Source organism: Dermacentor albipictus, chromosome 4 (genome assembly GCF_038994185.2).
Source record: "Dermacentor albipictus isolate Rhodes 1998 colony chromosome 4, USDA_Dalb.pri_finalv2, whole genome shotgun sequence".
NCBI lineage: Eukaryota > Metazoa > Arthropoda > Arachnida > Ixodida > Ixodidae > Dermacentor > Dermacentor albipictus.
Genome location: NC_091824.1, coordinates 12,440,230 through 12,459,467, shown reverse-complemented (window position 1 = coordinate 12,459,467; position 19,238 = coordinate 12,440,230). Strand labels below are relative to the sequence as shown.

Genomic DNA, 19,238 nt, shown 5'->3' with positions numbered 1-19,238 from the left:
CATTGGCTGGGAATGTTGCATGCTTACTTACCTGTGCAAGTTTGTTCTTTTCCCTTGTAAATAAGTGCAGACCGCACTTGAGAAAAAAATTCACAACTTCAGCTGTGGTGCTTACATAGTGGGAGCCACAGCCTATAGTTGCTGCTGATGTCTCGTTATCCAGCAGAACTCTCTCCACAATTTTTGTGTAGATGTCCGCACAAGCCACTCTATTCACACTAAATTCATCAACGTAGCTCTCCACAATCTGCAGGAAATGCAGTTAGCATGACGGCACCTGAAGGAAACCTCTTGACATGGCTAGTATTAGGTGGCTTGCGTGCCAAGACGAGTCTTTCAGAGTTTCCATGCAGCTAAGGCAGCTCATGGTCAGGAACTTTTTGGTCACATATCCAGTTACTGTCACATATCCCGTGAGGTAGTCCAGTATGTATTCTTTGGGAGAGAGCACTTGGCTTGAAACAAAGGCACCCTTAACGCTGTCTGATGGCTCCAATAAAACGTCGAAAAGGACTGCCAGGGCATCAACCTTAAATGCACATTTCTCGTTTTAATGCTTCAGTATTGTTTTTGAGAGCATGGGGGCGTGAGTGGTTAACACTGAGTGAATGTGAGTGATACACACACGTGAGTGGCTAACATGTGAAAGCTCTGAGCTAATTGGTTGTTTATGACTGATATATTGAAAGCAAAATACTGGACAAACGGGAACACATAAACCGCCAAGTGTTTGCCACCTCCTTGTTCTCTGGTGTTCTAGCTGTCTGTTAGAAGACTCTTCCTTTTCAAAGAGGCTCTGAAGCTTGAAGAGAAGCTGTGGCCCATCACCATCAACAAAACCATGTTTGGGTGGTCGCTCCAAGTTGTTTACATATAGAACACAGTAGATGAATAAGAAAAATTGGATGGTAATCTGCTGTCGATTGTCAGCAATGTGCCTCACTATCCCAGAGAAGCGATGGAAGAAAAACCAATTTATAATAAACACATTAGCTTGAAATGTAAATACAGTTACCTCCAAGAAATCTTGTACAAAGTTTCCTACGAGCACATAGTGGAAACCAGAGCTCAGGAGGCTCTCGACTAGTGCTACTGTACTGTGCAGCATTACTCTAAGCGATGCACGCATTGGCTTGGTCGGAGGACATGCCTGGCTCTGCGCAGGCAACGACTCAGTGTACTTCGTCCAGCCAACCTATATTCTCCTTCAATATCTGAAATTCAATAATATTTTCAGCATCATCAAAAGGAGTGCTATTAATACAGTAATGATTTGTATCAGTTACTTACAGCAATGTGCTTGCCCTCATTGTATTTTACATGCCCTGGCATGCTAGAATTAAGGCTGTCAAACAGCTTGTTCATGCATCTTATGAAGTCTGACGTCACGGTTGAGTGATGTGGCTTCTTGTATGCCTCATGTTTGCTGTGAACTCCATGGCTGCAGCAATGCTTTCTCTAAACAACTGTAAAATGCACAGAATAATTTTTAGGCCACAACGCTTCCCTGGATTCAGTGACACAAACTTACAGAGGTTGTGGGAACGTATTTTGTTTACAACATAAACATTAGCTGAGATGATTTGCCTGGACAGCAAGCCACACACTCATATTTTGAAATGCATTAGGGCCAATGTGCACTTTAGTCAGCTTGTACACGGCGCAAAGCCCAGCCTGCTCCTCTTCATCCTATAGCAGGGCAGAATAGTGGCAGTGAAAAGCGTCTTGGCTTTGGGGCAGCTGTTACAAAAACAAAAATATATTTTGCGCAAGAAAATAATTAATCTACAGCACAAGCAGTGCACATGTGAGCACTTGATTGCTTACCAGAAACTCGCCAATCTTCTGCAGATTGTTCCGAATGCACTTGAATATATGTGGAGGGCCTATCACCACGTAACCAAATCTTGACGGATCTCACGGGTGTTGGCACGTGTTCTTGGTGCTGTTTGTGTTGCCGCTGATACCTGAAGAGAAATTATGGTTGTTAGCTCAGTTGTTTCACTATACAACTGAAAGCTGCAGGTATAATACTTATATATTTAATCACGGACCTCATAACTGATTGATTTGATGTGGAATTGTGACGTGTGATGGCATCCACCACAACATGAGCATTTGTGAGGTGCACAATGCACTGAAGCAGCACTTTTGCTACTATTGAGCCCGGTGCAGCATCAGACTCACAGAAACGACATCAGACCCAAGAAAGGGCCGGAACAAAAACATGAGCTTGTTGTTGCCATCCTTTTCATGGTTCGCTGGTCTCATGTGTCTCGTATGCTCAGAAAAATCCACCTTCTCCTACAGGGACATGTCGGATTTTCTCACGTGAACACTTTCCCTCACACTCATTTCATCAAACATGAGTACACCTGCAAAAATTGTTTGTTTAGTTACTGTAGTATAATGTCGCCCCCTGTCAGATCTCTGTGTCATCGTACATGCATGTTCTATAGTTTAGCTAGATGGCGCACCCCCCTTCTGTCATGTGACGAGCTTGGACCAATCAGGGGGTGTCATCTGGCGTGTGAAGCCTTTATTAGTAATAAACGACCACGGGTCGGCTGAGTCTTCGTTCCGGTTTTCATCGGGAGCAGTTAGCTCCGTGTCTCCTTCACTGCGTCGGCGCTCGACGCGCGTTCGCTGGCCGGGGGCCCCCACTTGCCTGCCGCTGCCGACACAACAGTTACCCTGCTTATTTGAGAACAGAACAATTGTAAGTTAATGTCCAATGGTGTCTAACCTTGGCATTCTCTTTCAGGAACTCCTTGTAGTTTTTTTTGCAAGACAGCAAATGAGCTTGCATCAAAGCAGAAATCGACCTTGAAGCTTCTCAGGTAGCCAGCCACACAGAGTGAAAGGGTTGGGAAGGGGAAGGAAACTATTTTCTTGTAAGAAAGTGTAAACAGCTGTCTACCTTAAGAAGTAAGCAATTGTATAGCCACTCCTTTTTGTACCTGGGGAAGAAGTAGAGCATGCGTTTTGCATTCATAGGCATGCTGATAAATGTGCAAGTGCGATGCAATTCACGTCCAATGGCTAGCTTGGCCACCAAATGTATGTGTGGATGGGGAGCAACATGCTGCATCACCCATGCACACACATGCCGAGCTTTAAAAATATAAGCATAAAGTAAACAACAAAAAGGATTGCCGTCTACTGTAGGCTAAAAAAATGCCGCCGTGCAAGTACTGCTCATTAGCTTTACACTCCCCATCATTGTAGATGCGCGTGCACAGAGCAGATGTGCTACGGAGGTGACCGATTACAACATGACGGACCACCTGCCGTGGTGAGCTGCAGGCACTTACCAGAGGCCACCAACAATCAGAGTTACATTCAATGCAGTGCTAACATCACAAGCAACAACTAAAGGTTTTGTCTCTCGTACAGTCGAATACTACTACTAAGCATCCTACACCACGGAAGACTTACTGTTTTTTTTTACGTTTATCAGAATGCTTGCACGCATGCAAATTCAATGCAAAAAGAAAATGCAATGCCTGAATGAATGCAATGCAATTACCACAATTCATATAAACTTGTGCATGATGACATGTAAATGACTCCTAATTACAACTCCTTGCTTTAAATAGGCATGCACATTCCTCAGAGGGTTGAGACAGCAAAGTATTGCAAGTAGACGAATATGCCCATTCCAGATACAGCATAGATCACTTATAGCATAAGTCGCTGGAATCGCGAATATCCACACTATAAGCAGTACTGCGCCATAACCAAAACAACAGTGTTCAAAGGCTGCACATGTGCTAAACATGTAGATCAAGCAGCCGCGCGTATGTGAGAATCAAAGCATGCGACCGGTAGTTTTTCATTCGTTTAAATTTAAGAACGTTGGAAGGTTAATGTCCAGGTACCCGCAATCATAGCATCAAGAAGCCAAAGTAATGATAATTAAACAAAAAAACTGCAACCGAAATTTTAAACACACTACAGTATCTCGTCCGATTTTTTGGTCTGACTGGCATATGCACCTTGTCGAAAACATGGCGACTGCAGACCAAGTTGCCGCCATTTGAGTGTCGCCCGTGCCCTCATTTTCATTATCAAGGTTGTTTCTCCACTTTCAATGTGCCATACCGTCACTGCAACGCTTTTGTTGAATTGGCACCAAACCACAACTGTGGTCGCCGAAGAGGCATGCTGTTTAGGCCTAGCCGGTGAGACTGTCTGGCCGCGTGTGGGGCGGCATGCCGTCATGGGAAGTTCGTCCTTGATATATTCGTGCCCGTAGACAATTGCATAAGGATTGCACACCTAGATTGGGCTGCTGCGATTTTTTTTTTAATTAGTTTGCTCGCTCCTCATCTCATGCTCCTCCTCCACATCACTCTTTCCTCTTTCCATCACCCTCTTTCCCATCGGCCTGCGCACCTAGTTGAGAAGCAGGCTCACTACTGTGCTTGTGAGCGAGATTTTCTCGTGGAAGCTGCCTTATAACTGGTATTCCATCTCATGCGGCTGCACTGTAATTGGTACGTATATACATGGAGTTCTATGGGAGGGCAAATGGGAGTCAGAAAAGGCCACATTGTAGCCACTTCTGCGCTATAAATGGTTACATTATAAGTGGTCTAAGCTGTAGCATCCCAAGCTGACTAGGCCGATGCACTAGACACCTTTTTTTTTTCCCCAGGAGCTTTGGTCATATCCAAGTCCTTCAAAAGCATTGACCGACACAGATCGCAAGAGGAGGTCATTATGAGTAATACAGCATTTGCACGCATCTCAGTAGCTTACCTGACAGCTTTTGGAGACTTCGTGTTTGCTTTCATCAGGCACTGATTTAATATCAGCTTTTTGCAAGCAGACAACTTCCAAATGTTCTGATCCTATCCTTTTTGTTTGCTTACTAACATGGTCATCTTCGCGAGCTTCATCTGGTACTGGCGGAGTTGCTGCATTGTGCTCTGGAGCTGGCCCTTCACTGCCTGCAACTCTGAAAAGGAACAAACGACTTGTTCTGTTTGGCAGGCTACGTCCTCGCACACTTAGATGCCCACTTTCGCATCTACGGAACAATGCAAAACTCAGTTTAAGTACACCTTAGGCATGCAAAGTACACCTTAGGCATGCAAAGTACACCTTAGGCATGCATGGTCGTGCAAAGCTGTTTAGCTTGCCTTTATTGCCAGCCACGGTTGCATCGGATGTTTCCCTGCTTGAACAGGGTGGAATTTCTTCTCCTGCAGCGTCAGGTGATTATAAACGACACCTTTTTGCTGCTGGCTTAATCCTCGCTGACCGGGATCGCAGCTTCGGCTTGCTCAAGTACACTGGCAGCCCTTTGAAAAACCTACAGCTACGGGCTACAGCTTAGCCTTCTTGCATTGCAAGGACACAGCGTCTCCTTTCATTACAAACTCGTCGCTTCGAACAAAGCCCGTTGCGTCAAAATGTTTTTTTGCACGCTCGGATATGTCGAGAGTAAAAGGTAAAGCTGGCAGCTTCCTGTTGTGGTATTGCACATTTCCATTTCTCCCGCTTATGAGCATAACTACGTAGACAAAACAACGCAATGTTTTTGCTCATACCTCAGTAGCCGAAGCGACAACCTGGTACACAGCAAATTTTAAGCATCGTCACTCATGTGAGCCATACCTGTGTCCTCGTACGCAATGCTCAAAGCCGCCAAATCTACAAGTTATATGAAATGAGGACAACTGACTGCTGATGCCGCCAGATTCCTTGGGCACCCATCTCTCCTGCACAGCACGCAGCTTTTGTCTAGGCCCCACCGTGCTCCCATCGCCGCCATTCAGCAGCTACGCAAGCTCTTCCATAGCATTACGGCAGAATTTTGTGACCAAAAAAGCATTGAAGGACTCTGATGGTGGCCACGAAGCTTTTAAGGCATGCAGCCGACGTGCACACCGAGTGAAAACAAAACTACTGTTCGCTGCAACCGCTGCAGACAAAACCATGGTCTCTATCGACGCGGTCATGGATGGCGACCCCGCTGTTCTGAACGTAGCGGCCGACATATGTACAAGATGAAAGCAGAACTGCTCGCTACAGCTGCTGCATGCACTGGCGTACACATTTTACACGGAGTGCCTAAAAGTGTCACTTAATGATCTGAAGAACCTACCCTAAAGACTCGATAGGTTTGTACAAAATCGTCTAATTTTCAGGGTCCCTTTACCCCTTTCAGGGTCGATCTTTTTTTGCCATATGCGACCGCTCAGGGTCGATGTTTTTTATTGCAGATTCCACTTCTTCTGAGGGACCTATTTAGCAAAAAAATTACCGTAATTTTTCTGGGTGACCGTAAAGTGAGAAAAAAATATTTTGCGTTGGTTTATATGTACTCTTTATTCATGAATAACAACAATAAAGAAAGGAAATAAACTTATAAAAATTAAAAATTTGATGCATTGTTATAGCTCAAGGCTTAGAATATGTGCACACAAGAATATTTTGCAAGTCTGTTATGTTCCTGCTCTTACATTTATATCCATAGCGTAATTGAACTGCGTAGGTGAGCGCACTCAAGAAAACTGTGTGGTTGTGTGCCCCATCAAAAAAAGCAAAATGTGAAAAAATTCCGCTTATCTTCATCTTATCGCCAACCATATGCAATTAGATATCGCGAGTCTCAAAAAGAAAAAAGGAAACGTATGCACGGCGGCGTCCTTCCTATGCTCATCCCTGTGAGCACTAAACGAGCGAGAAGCAGGCGGCCGCGCTTCGAGCAATTATAAAGAGATAGCCATCAGTTTTGCAAGTGCAAGAAGCCGAAACTGCTTGCGGAACAAAACCCAAACCTCCGCCCGCCCGCACCAATGCGCGAGCGGTAGTATATAGATGTGCCGGAGCAAACTAGCTCTAAAACAAACCATGCAACGAAAACCAAGAGAGGGAGGCGTGAGAAAAAAAATTACCTGTATTCCCACATAGTGGCAGTACATGCCTGGAAAAAAAAATCTGGAAAATTGCATGCTTTTTAAACGTACAGACGACGCCATAAATATATGGCATCAACCATTTTGAACTTGTTTGCGGTGCCGTATATTTACATCATTGACCCTGAAAGGGTTAAGGAAACATCTGTAGGCAGCAGCATTGACTTAAGGCTTCTCGGAATGACCGCGATGTCCATGCGCAGTTCCTTCAGCTAGACCCAGACGCTCTTGCCAAAATGCGTATAAGCTGTCCAGCAAAAGGAGGCTAGGAAGGTGAAGTACCCCCAGTCATTGTCCCCGTGCAGTTACTTAGTCAAGCATGTGAGTTCCGTGGTCATGCAATGTCTTCTTTAGATCTCAAGCGTGTCAAGTGTGTCAATCAAGCGTGACAAGCGCCTTGTCCTGTCGTCTTTCTTATGTCTGTGGTTTTGTACTAAACAAAGTATTCATGGATTCGCACCAACTAGCCCGCCAACACATTGTGTCAATCTTAATTGTAAAGGTTGCCATCAGTGGGGTCATCTGCCTGAAAATCGGAAACAGGGGCAGCTTTTGTCCACCTGATGTCACCTCAAACATAATGTCACTCTTTGCTTCTCAGTGCCAGTCGCCTTTATTTAGATGCTCCATGTGCCCTTTTGAGCTGTCCTGCTCCATGGCATATCAGTGTTCAGTGTCACTTGATCAACATTCTCAATTTGCAAGAACACAATATTCTTATCTTGCCAGATTCTTAATATGAATTGGAGAGAGTCCAAAATTTTTTCTTGGTATGTGGAAGGCAGCGGTTGACACAGCGTCTTCTTTCTTCAAAAAGAAAGCTCATGCCACCACTTGAAGCTCTTCGTTGTCCCCTTGCTGCTCTCCTTGAAGTTCTCAGCCAAGATGTCATGCTTTTTTGGGAGTGGACAAGCGCCTTTTTATATTGTTCTAGTTGCTACAACACAGTCATTGTTCCAAATGTTTTTCATTTGTTCAAGAACTGCTTCCCCAATCTGCTGTTAGTGGCTAATCCTCAGTGCAAAAATGTGCTTCAATGAAACTATTGTAATCAATGTGCCTTCCTTTTCGTGGGTGTCCTATTTGCGGCAAACATGTCCTTCAGTCTCAAGAAGGCTTGGCATGTCTCATTGACAGCCTTCAGTTTCTCATGTTGTCATCCCCGATAGTGAATGTGTGCCTCATTGACACCATAGCGCCTTCCAGATGCACAGTTGCCATTTTCTGAGGCGCTGTCAAGAGCTTTGAGCTTGAGGAAGGTGGTGTAGCTTACCTAGCACCCCATTGTGCGGAAATGCCAGAAGTTTGATTACACTGTGCATGTGCCCTTGTGACCGATGGGAATGGCAATTAAATCATTAAGGAGAGTACCGGCTTTTTACAGAGGGCACTAGGTAGTACTGGAAAACACCTGACCGCTATCGTCATCATCATCATCATAAATTGAAACCAAACCCGGCAGACCAATACTTGTTGGTGCAGTTGTTATGCCAAATCAAAAATTGATTATTTTCAGTGAACATTTCAGGGGTGTGTCCATTTGCAACTGTGTTCATTATGCGAGTAAATAGAGTGTAAGGAGCATGGCTTAAGTATAATGTAAAGTGCTTTCTAAAGTTAGCAGTTTCACCAAAAAGTCACAGGCCTGTGCAGCACGCACACCACAGTCACAGCATAAGCTGGAAAAGTGGCTCTATAGGAGCTCCATTTTTGGTACCAAACACAACAGGGTCCTCACGGCGAAGTTTCTTTGCATCGTTTTTTACGAGAACAATCTGAACTGTCCGCCCAGCGTAAAGTAAGCTGTGGCTTAAGCCACAACACATCAAGCTCTGCACAGCAGTCTCGTTAGCCCAACTATAGCTCTACAATTCATGTCTTCAGCAGAGGTTCGTACCTTGCAAAGAGGCGGCATAACGTGAACCGAAGAGTAAACACAAGCATCCAGACTACATGGCACACATGTTGCATCCCTTGACCTGTGGCATGATGCCATGCTGTTAATGATGATGACGATGATGATTTATTGGCCTCCCCTTCGAAACGGAGTGGTGACAAATGGTCACCTAGACTACTTGAGTTAACCAGGTGCAGCTACATGCCACATGCAACTGCTATGTGCAACTACATGCAAACTGCTGCATGTTGGGACACCTCATAAAGTACAATGCAACTGCAATGCATTGCTTGCATGTATTGACGCTATGTGGCATGCATGTCACATCGTATGACAAATGGCACGATACAATGCTGATGATGATGATTTAATGGCATTCTCTTTGAAATGGGACGGTGACAGTCACCTAGCCTGCTTGATTTATTCAGGTATGCTATAGTACGGGTTTTTGATTCTAGCATTTTCATATACATCTCCTTAACCTTCTTTTTCTTGTGCAAAGATCTATGCAACTGCTACATGGCATGCCACCTGGTGTATTAATATTGGCACGCGCTAGTTACGCTAGATGTCGAGGAAGAAGTGTGCGTGGTAGCTGCTGCGAAAACGAACTGTAAACGGCCGTTCGCTTAAACTGACTGACTGGTTTTTCCTCTCGTGACAAACTGGTGGACGTGCTGGGTACGCATCCATCGTATGCCTACAGGTCCTCAACCAGAAGCTACCGACGCCAGTACCTCGGGGACGGCAGAAATCTATCGAAGCAGCCGTCGCCTCCAAGGTCTTCCACCGCAATACAGCCCCCTGGCAAGCTCCGTGAGGAAGATGTCAACAACTACCGCACGCCAAACCGAGGGGATCCCAAATGCTGCCGTACCATGCATTCTCAACGCGCCTCGCACGCCTAACCCGTTCCATGGCGACGCCTTTGAAGGCGTTGAAGACTGGTTGGACCATTTCGACCGGGTCGCCGCCTTTAGCGACTGGGCCGATCGCCGTAAGTTGAAGAACGTCTACTTTTCCCTTTTAGACGCGGCGAGAATATGGTACGAGAACCACGCAGCCTAATTTACCAGCTGGCAGGAGTTTTACCAACTGCTTTGCGAATCATTCAGCACTCCCGAAAGGAAAGAAAGAGCCGAACAGGCACTGTCTTCGAGGTTCCAAATGCCAAACGAAACCGTCGCCATGTTCGTCGAAGACATGACGCGATTGTTCCGTCGGGCCGATCCACTAATGCCAGAAGACAAGAAGGTGCGTCTCTTAATGCGAGGCGTAAAGGAACAGCTTTTCGCGGGCCTCGTGCGCAATCCTCCTACAACAGTCTCTCAGTTCGTTCGTGAGGCAACAGTCATGGAACGTATGCTTCGGCAGCGGCTCTCGCAGTATGAACGCCAGACCACCATGACTGCTGCATGCTCTCTCGTACCTGCAAATGATGACAGGGAGTCCCTTACCGAGCTAATACGACAAATCGTTTGAGAAGAACTGCAGAAGTCCTATGCATCAGCTCCGGCACCTCCCAGTGCCGCGGTTCTTACGGATGTCATTCGGGAAAAAATCGGCAAAGTGGTTCATCCCTCGCCACCAACACGACCCGAACCTCCCACGTTCTCGTACGCGGATGCTCTTCGGGCTTCCGCGCCATCGACGGGCCGTTTTTCGCAGCCGCCTGCTGGGATTTCTCGACGCTCCCCAAGTCCGATCCACCGCACGAATCCGCAAGCACCTTTTCATCCTGGTCCGCGCAAATCTACAGTATGGCACACCCCCGACAACAGTCCATTGTGCTATCACTGCGGGGAGGCTTGTCACATGTATCGCGACTGCCAATACCGACGGATTGGTCTGCGGGGATACCATCCGGACGCCCGTTGCCCGCGCTATGGCGAACGCCCGCACGACATCGAGCAATACTTAGAAAGTAACCGGCTTCCTCCTGCCCAACAGCGAAGACAGTCACGGTCGCCTTCACCTCGTCGGTACGCTTCACCAAACCGTGCTCGACCCGCCTTTGATTCCGCTGGAGTCAACGGTGGAAGCCCGCGCCGGGGAAACTGAAAACGGCGACCTCCGAGGGTGAGGCCGCTGTCATGCGAACCGTCAAATATCCTCCGCTGACGCCATCCCCTCGCGACGTACCGCTGACACCTTCATTCGAAACTGCAAAAAGAACTTCTGCTGCTATTACTGCTTCAATTGACGGTTATACGGTAACTGCACTTGTCGATACGGGAGCTGACTACTCGGTTATGAGTGCCTCACTGGCCACTCGGCTACGCAAGGTGCTGACAGCGTGGCACGGCCCACATCTGATTACGGCCGGAGGACACCTCGTGTCACCCATTGGACGATGCACCGCCAGACTTGCACAGGGTGTCTACCAACCGGGAAAACCGGGAAAACCGGGAATTCTCAGGGAATTTGAACAGTCTGGAAAAACTCAGGGAAAACTCAGGGAATTTGTGCTTCCATCAGGGAAAATTAGCTGTAACTTTATTGAAAGGGAACGAAAGTCGTGTAATGCTGGCTCCAGTAGCAGAGGAATCGCAACGAATCATTATTGACGCCGTGTCATCGGCACGATGTATTGCCAGAGTAGTTAACGACCGATTTTCTAGACGCCCGATTTTTCGGACATGCCCGATAATTTGCACGGTTTTGCGGCACCACCACGTACTCCATATAGTCAATGTATATTGCCCCGACTGCAGGTCTGAAATGGCATTAATCAAAGCCGCCACCGCCGCTATTTTGATTATCTCGCCGCCTCGAACCGGCACTCTCGCAGGCAAATCCGCAAATCCGTAACCACCACCGCGGCAACGTCAGGCCTAGCTGCTTCTATGTTCGCTATTAAGCTTCTTGCCGTGCGGTGCCGTGTTTTTCATTGAAAGAATTCGCCGCTGTCTGCAATGGCACCGACTCCGCCTTTGTAATCCTCGCGATTGGCTTCAAAGCTCGCAGAGCACAGCGCGTTGCGTAATGCCAGTCACCAAAAGTTAGTTTCGCCTCAGTGCAGTAGTGCTAGGCAGTGAAGCAAAACAAGGGTGGGAAGGAGCAATTGTCACGGGACACAGTATGCATTCCTTAATTACACATGCGTGCACGTCGTCTTCTGTCACAGTACAAGCCCTGATATGCCTAAAAAGCGTACTGGCAGGCCTTCAGAGCTTTTTGAGACGTGCCTGTGGCAATTTTAGCCCTTAAAGGCAGGTAAAGACATGCATTAATTTTTTTCAGACTGCCCGTTTTTTTCAATTTTTTTTTTGCGGCCCCTCGGAAGTCCAAGAAATCAAATGTTGACTGTACAACTGACCAAGAGGATGCTTCAGATGATCCATGTGGTGAAAGCGTGGTAGAAGGAGGTTGAGAACAGAAAGGACCGACGCACTGAGGAATTAACGGGAAAGGAAGGGCGCCGCCACCTTTTTTGAAGAAGCTTGAGCTAAAAAAACTAAGTGATGGCTGATGCTGAGACACAGGTGTCCCTCATCCAAACCAAAATAAATTGTCTACGCAGTGAAACCCAACACTGAGATGTTGTGTACGGGCTGAGAGTATGTCAGGACAGTTGAGGTTGACTTCCCAGCTGCTGAGAGAGAACCTTAGTTGTGACAAAGTTCAGGAGCTCATACAGATGAGCTTGCTATCAGTTGATAGAAATAGCTGATATTAAAAAAATGTTTACTTATGTATGCATCTCCTTTTCATTCGTATTTGAAAATGTTCGACTCAATTTGGAATGGGCTTTACCATTTCTTTTGCTGTGCATTTTACTAACACCTTCCTTCTGTTTTCTTTTTAAATAAAATATATATTACTCCTTACTATTCAAACTGGATTAAGTTATTTTTTTGTTTCAGCATGCTTACTAGAGAGTGACAGCATCGGGCAACGTGGTGTCAGCCTGTCTTGACATAAAACAAAGATCTGACTCATTCAGGGAATTTCACAAAGGTGCTCAGGGAAAACCTGGAAAACTCAGGGAATTTGGAAATGTCAACTTGGTAGACACCCTGTTGCAATTTCTACTTCGACTTTCGTAGCGTCTTTCCTTGTGCTGCCCAAGTGTTCTCGGCTAGTTATACTGGGCATGGATTTTCTCCAGGAGTATGGGGCGATCATTAACCTTCGTGACTTGTTCGTGACTTTTTCTAACTACGTTTCTTCGGATTCGAGTGTGGAGGATGAACATCACCGCGCGGCTTTACGCGTGGTCGATGACTGCGTGACGTTACCGCCTCGAAGTAGCATCTTCATCCTCGTTGAATGCCCCCAAGAACAACTAGGAATAGGCATTGCCGAAGGTAACCTCACCATATTGCTGGATCGCGAAGTCGGCGTCGCACGAGGTCTCGTAGAGCTCCAACATAGGCAAACCACGATTCTCGTTACCAACTTCAGTGGCGAATACAAGCACTTTGCGAGGCATACCACCATGGCCTACTTTGAAACGGTGGCCGATTCCAACGCCTGTGCTTCGGTAACGACAATCTCGATTCCGGAACCCAGCGATGTAGACTTGACCAGTCACATCAACGTCAACCCACAGCTAGACCAAAATGAGAAGCAGAGGCTCCTCACTCTGCTATCATCATTTAGCGACTGTTTTGCCACCACGTCGAAGGTCAAACAGACTCCTTTAATCAAACACAGAATCATCACTGAACCGACCATCCAACCTGTTCGCCAACACGCTTATCGCGTGTCGCAAAGAGAACAGGATGCTATTCGTCATCAAGTTAAACAAATGCTCGACGATGATGTCATTCAACCATCGAAAAGTCCTTGGTCTTCACCTGTTGTATTAGTTAAAAAGAAAGACGGTTCACTACGATTCTGTGTCGATTACCGCAAACTGAACAAGGTCACGAAAAAAGACGTTTACCCACTTCCTCGAATTGACGACTCCTTGGATCGCGTGCGACATGCCCGTTACTTGTCTTCAATGGATCTGCGTAGTGGGTACTGGCAAATTGAAGTTGACGAACGGGACCAGGAAAAAACGGCGTTTATAACACCCGACGGTCTCTATCAATTTAAGGTCCTCCCTTTTGGATTGTGTTCCACTCCAGCCACATTTCAACGCATGATGGACACAGTTTTATCTGACCTCAAGTGGAACTCGTGTTTAGTCTACTTAGACGATGTAGTTGTTTTTTCCACCACGTTTGAACAACACATCCAGCGGCTTGAGGCGGCTCTTCAAGCTATCCGCACCGCCGGCCTCTCCCTGAAGCCCGAAAAATGTCACTTGGGCTACGAGGAGCTCAAATTTCTAGGTCATATTGTCAGCAGCACCGGTGTGCGCCCCGACCCTGACAAAGCCATGGCAGTCGCTCTGTTCCCGATACCGAAGACAAAACACGATGTCCGCCGATTTTTAGGGCTTTGCGCGTATTACCGCCGTTTTGTACCCAATTTTTTTTAAATTGCCGAACCTTTGCAACGACTCATCAAGAACGACGTCACATTTGTTTGGGGCCCGGCACAATCCGATGCCTTCCACGACCTTCAGCAACGTCTACAGACACCACCGATCCTTGGTCACTTTGACACCGAGGCTGACACAGAAGTGCATACTGATGCTAGTAACGTTGGTCTCGGAGCGACACTCGTACAGTTTCAAGCTGGTGTTGAGCGCGTTATTGCGTATGCCAGCCGAACCTTGTCTGCTGCTGAAAAAAACTACTCAGCAGTTCTTGACTGACTCAATAAAGTTCTTGACTGACTGAGCAACTGAAAAAGAATGTCTGGCAGTCATACGGGCTATCCAGAAGTTCCGCCCATACCTGTACGGACGCCCCTTCCGTGTCGTCAGCGACCACCACTCTCTCTGCTGGCTGGCGAATATCAAAGATCCTTCAGGCCGTCTCGCAAGATGAAGCCTTCGGTTGCAGGAATTTGATGTGACCATCGTCTATAAGTCTGGCCAGAAACACACTGACGCCGACTGTCTCTCCCGCGCCCCCGTCGAACCCGCACCACTAGATACTGACGACGATTCGGGTTTTCTTTGTACTCTTCCGTCTTTAAACCTTGCTCAACAGCAACACCAAGATTCCGAGCTCCAGCCCTTGATTGAATACCTTGAAGGAAGCCGCCCACAACCCCCACGGCAGTTCGCGCGTCACTTGTCATCTTTCTGCCTACGTGGCGACATCCTATACAAGCGGAACTTTCACCCTACGCAACCGTTTTCCTGCTCGTTTTCCCCGCTACTCTCCGCGACGACGTTCTACGTGCATGCCACGACGAACCAACGTCCGGGCATCTTGGTTTCACACGTACTCTCGCGAGGATCAAGCAGAAGTACTATTGGCGAAAACTCACAAAACCCGTGAAGCAGTACGTCAGAAGTTGTCGAGATTGCCAGCGTCACAAAGTTCCACCACTGAAACCAGCCGGACTGCTTCAGCCTGTCCGACCTCCTTGCTCACGTTTTGAACTAGTTGGGATGGATCTACTCGGCCCATTTCCCAAGTCTTCGGCTGATAACTGCTGGATCGTCGTCGCCACCGATTACCTCACTCGATACTGCGAAACACAAGCCGTTCAGCGAGCTACTGCATCAGATGTTGCTAACTTCTTCATCAAAAATATCGTCCTTCGACATGGTGCTCCCGCTGTCGTCATCACAGACCGTGGTATGGCCTTCACTGCCCAGTTGGTCCGAGATATGCTGCAGCTGAGCGGGACAACGCACCGTACGGCAACTGCGTATCACCCACAGACTAACGGTTTAACTGAGCGTTTCAACAAAACGATTGTGGATATGCTTTCCATGTATGTTGCCACGGACCATAAAAATTGGGACGAACTGCTCCCGTATGTGACATTCGCGTACAACACTGCCCCACAAGAAACCACCGGGTTTCCTCCTTTTCGTCTGGTCTACGGACGCGACGTCACCACTGTGCTCGACGTGATGCTCCTGCCAACTTCGTCGCTACCTACCGCACCAGATACAGACGCCTTTGTTCAGCGTGCCGAAGCAGCGCGGCACCTTGCGTGGCAACGAATTGTATCCCGACAAAGTCAAGATGCTCGTCGATACAACATATGCCATCGGGACGTCACATACAACTCGAGAGATCTTGTATGGGTTTGGACCCCTATACGTCAAAGAGGCCGGTCAGAAAAATTATTGCGCCGATACTTTGCACCCTACATAGTTTTGCGTCATCTAAGTCCTGTCAACTACGAAGTTGTTCCAGCCGACAGTTCGCACCACTCCCGTAGACCACGTTCCTCTGACATTGTTCACGTTACCAGGATGAAGCCCTACCATTCGCGCCGACTCTCATCCACAAACTTTGTGATGCGGCCCCTGTCGTCTCGTCCGTTGTCTTTCTCATTTCTTTTATTTTTTCCTTGTGGCATTTAACATCTCCCCAACTTTATTTATTTACTTATTTGGTTTTTCTTTTTTTTTTTAATGAGGGAGGGGTAATGGCACACGCTAGTTACGCTAGATGTCGAGGAAGAAGTGTGCGTGGTAGCTGCTGCGAAAACGAACTGTAAACGGCCGTTCGCTTAGAACTGACTGACTGGCTTTTCCTCTCGTGACAATATGCAACTCCAATATAAAGTGTGCGCATAATGATGCTATGCGGCGTGCATTGCGTGACAAGTAGCACACCACGATGCTAATGAAGATGAGGATTTATTGGCATCCCCTTTGATACAAAGCAGTGACAAACAGTCACCTAGCCTGCTAGTGATGATGATTATTATTATTTATTTGCATTCCCTTTGAAATGCGGCTGGGACATAGTCACCTAGCCAGCTTGATTTATTCAGGTACACAATATACAGTAAAAGCTCATTAATTCCCAACTTGTTAATTCGAAATTTCGGATAATTCGCAGTAGCTGCTGCGGTCCGTCCAGCAGTGTAGTGAAAGCAATATTCAACATATCCCGCTAATTCACAATGAAATCCACACTGTCACCAATAATTCGAACTCCGCGCCATCGTGGATTGGGAGAGTGCTAATGCGTGGGAGCATGTTGGTGATGCTGGTGTGGCCGTACAGGCCCCGCGGCTTTGCTTTGTTTAGGCCTGACTGGAGAGAGATGTGTTTGCACCTGACCAGGCATGACCAACACCTCTGTTGCCAGTCGCTTCTCCCCCGTGAGGTTCCATCCAAAGCTCAAGGGCGATAAAATCGCCGCCGTGTGCCGTATGCACGAGCGAAAGTGTGCGAGGGTGAACTGGCGCACGTGGCTCAATCTTTTATGCGCGAGCAAGGAGCCCTCTTTTGTTGCATGCGAGGCATGGGGTTGAGGCGGAGGGAGGGAAGAGGGGGGGGGGGGAAGGAGGGGTTGATGTTCTTTCCCGGTGGCTGCTGTTTATGGCATGGCCATGTGAGTACTGTATCTTGAAAGCAATCTGTGACGTGGCCAAACTGCGCACCCGTGTAAGCCTCACCTTCAAAGCGATCTGTGGTGTTCGCAGAGTGCGTGTATGGCCAGTAGCTTCGTATGCGATGTGCTTTCTACGTTTCGTTTGCACTGAAGCGATAGCTGGTACAAAGGTCAATTGGCTCGCTGCTACTGCCACGATTCCTCACTCCAGCGTTTTTCGGCGAGTCCCCGCGGTCATCGAGCGAGATGTGTTCATGTTTACCTGTGCGCGCATGACACCAGACTTGTTAATTTAGTTAGTAAGCGAATGTTTACAAGTTGTTACGGCCGATAAAACAACTACCTTTACTTCGTATAACTCTCTACTAATTTGCTATCACAATGAATGCTTCGTTTTTCAGGCGAAACCGCGACACTTCCGTTTTTCTCCACGCCAGTAGGCGCGACGAATGCACGGATGGAGCTAGAGCCATCTCGATGTCGGGCACATCGACCTGCGTTGGCTCCATCCGGTTATATTGGCTGCGCCAGAGATTCGAACTACAGACAGTGTTGTTCACGCCAACGTGACGTAGCATGTGTGTGCGCATGCTCACACCGCATCGGGACTATATATGCGCTTTAACTGAGTGATTCTTTTTCTCTGACTTTCATTAGTTAGAATTTTGTATAATTCGAGTTTTTGTAGCATCCTCGTGGAATTCGAATTAATGAGCTTTTACTGTATACAGAGTGTGTCTGGAAAGTAATGCAATTTTGTCCATAGAAAAACGTTTATTCAAGATATTGTTACAAACGTTTAGAATTCTTCGAACTAGTCTCCTGTGACATCTGCACATTTTTGCCAGCGACTCTGCCATGCACTGTATGCATCCTGCAAGGCGACAACGGGAACCTCTTTTAGGGCCTATGTCACTGCAGTTTGCATGGCTTCAGCAGCCTCAAAACGGGCTCCTTTCAGGGCACTCTTGATTCTCTGGAAAATAAAAAAGTCTGCTGGAGGCAGGTCAGGACTAAAGGGGGGCTGAGACGGTGTGACCAAGTTGTGCATGGCCAGGAACTCCCGTACGCGCAGAGAAGTATGGCTGGGAGCGTTGTCATGGTGCAACTGCCAGATGTCGGCAATATCCTTTCGCGCTCGGAGGACCCTTTTTCTCCATCTCTTGAGCACATCGACGTAGTGGGCAGCGTTGACTGTCTGCCCTTGGGGTATGAATTCTTCGTGAACCACACCCTTGGCGTCGAAAAAGACAGTTAACATTGTTTTCACTTTCGACTTGCTCATTCTTGCCTTCTTGGGGTGAGGGGACTCCGAGGTGTGCCACTTGGAACTATGACGCTTCATCTCAGGATTGTTCTCAAATACCCATGTTTCATCACCGGTAATGACACTGTCCAAAATATAAGGTTCAATTTGCATGCATTCCAGAAGTCCGCTCACGATCCCCACTCAGTTGTTCTTGTAGCCGTCAGTCAACAGTTTGGTTGGGCATCAGCTTGGCACACTTTCCGCAAGTTCAAATGGTCGCTTACAGTGTTGTGCATGGTGGAATATTGAGAATCTGTGCTATCATCCACACACTCATTCGACGGTTGGTGTTCAAAACATCATGAACACGAGATACATTTTCGTCACTTTTGCTCGTTGATGGCCGTCCAGAGTGGGATTCATCATCCACGCCTTCTCGGTCCTCTTTAAACGCCTTCAGCCACCTTGAAACTTGAGAATATGACAAAGCAGAATTCCCATAGGCTTGCTGAATCATTTGGTAGGTATTGGCAGGACTCTTATCGAATTTAGCACAGAACTAGATCGCGCACCGTAGTTCGCATGCGAATGCTATCGCACGTTGTGACAGAGCACTATGAGGTGGGTCATGGAAACAGCGATCCTGACCCTCCCAGAGTTTGGAGCAGGCTGCGATAGGCAATGATGAAAAACTAAGAATTCCCGTACCTAACCCACCCAATCCGATCATGGTATGTCCAATAGCAGCGCCGGAAAAAAAATAATGGCATTACTTTCCAGACACAGCCTGT

General features: G+C 47.3%; 1 protein-coding gene across 5 annotated transcripts in view; it reads left to right on the top strand.

Annotated features, from left to right (window-relative positions):
* The window catches only part of LOC135917012 (cytoplasmic aconitate hydratase-like), a 233,332-nt gene that overhangs the window by 159,143 nt on the left and 54,951 nt on the right, over positions 1-19,238 (top strand). The window lies entirely within an intron of this gene.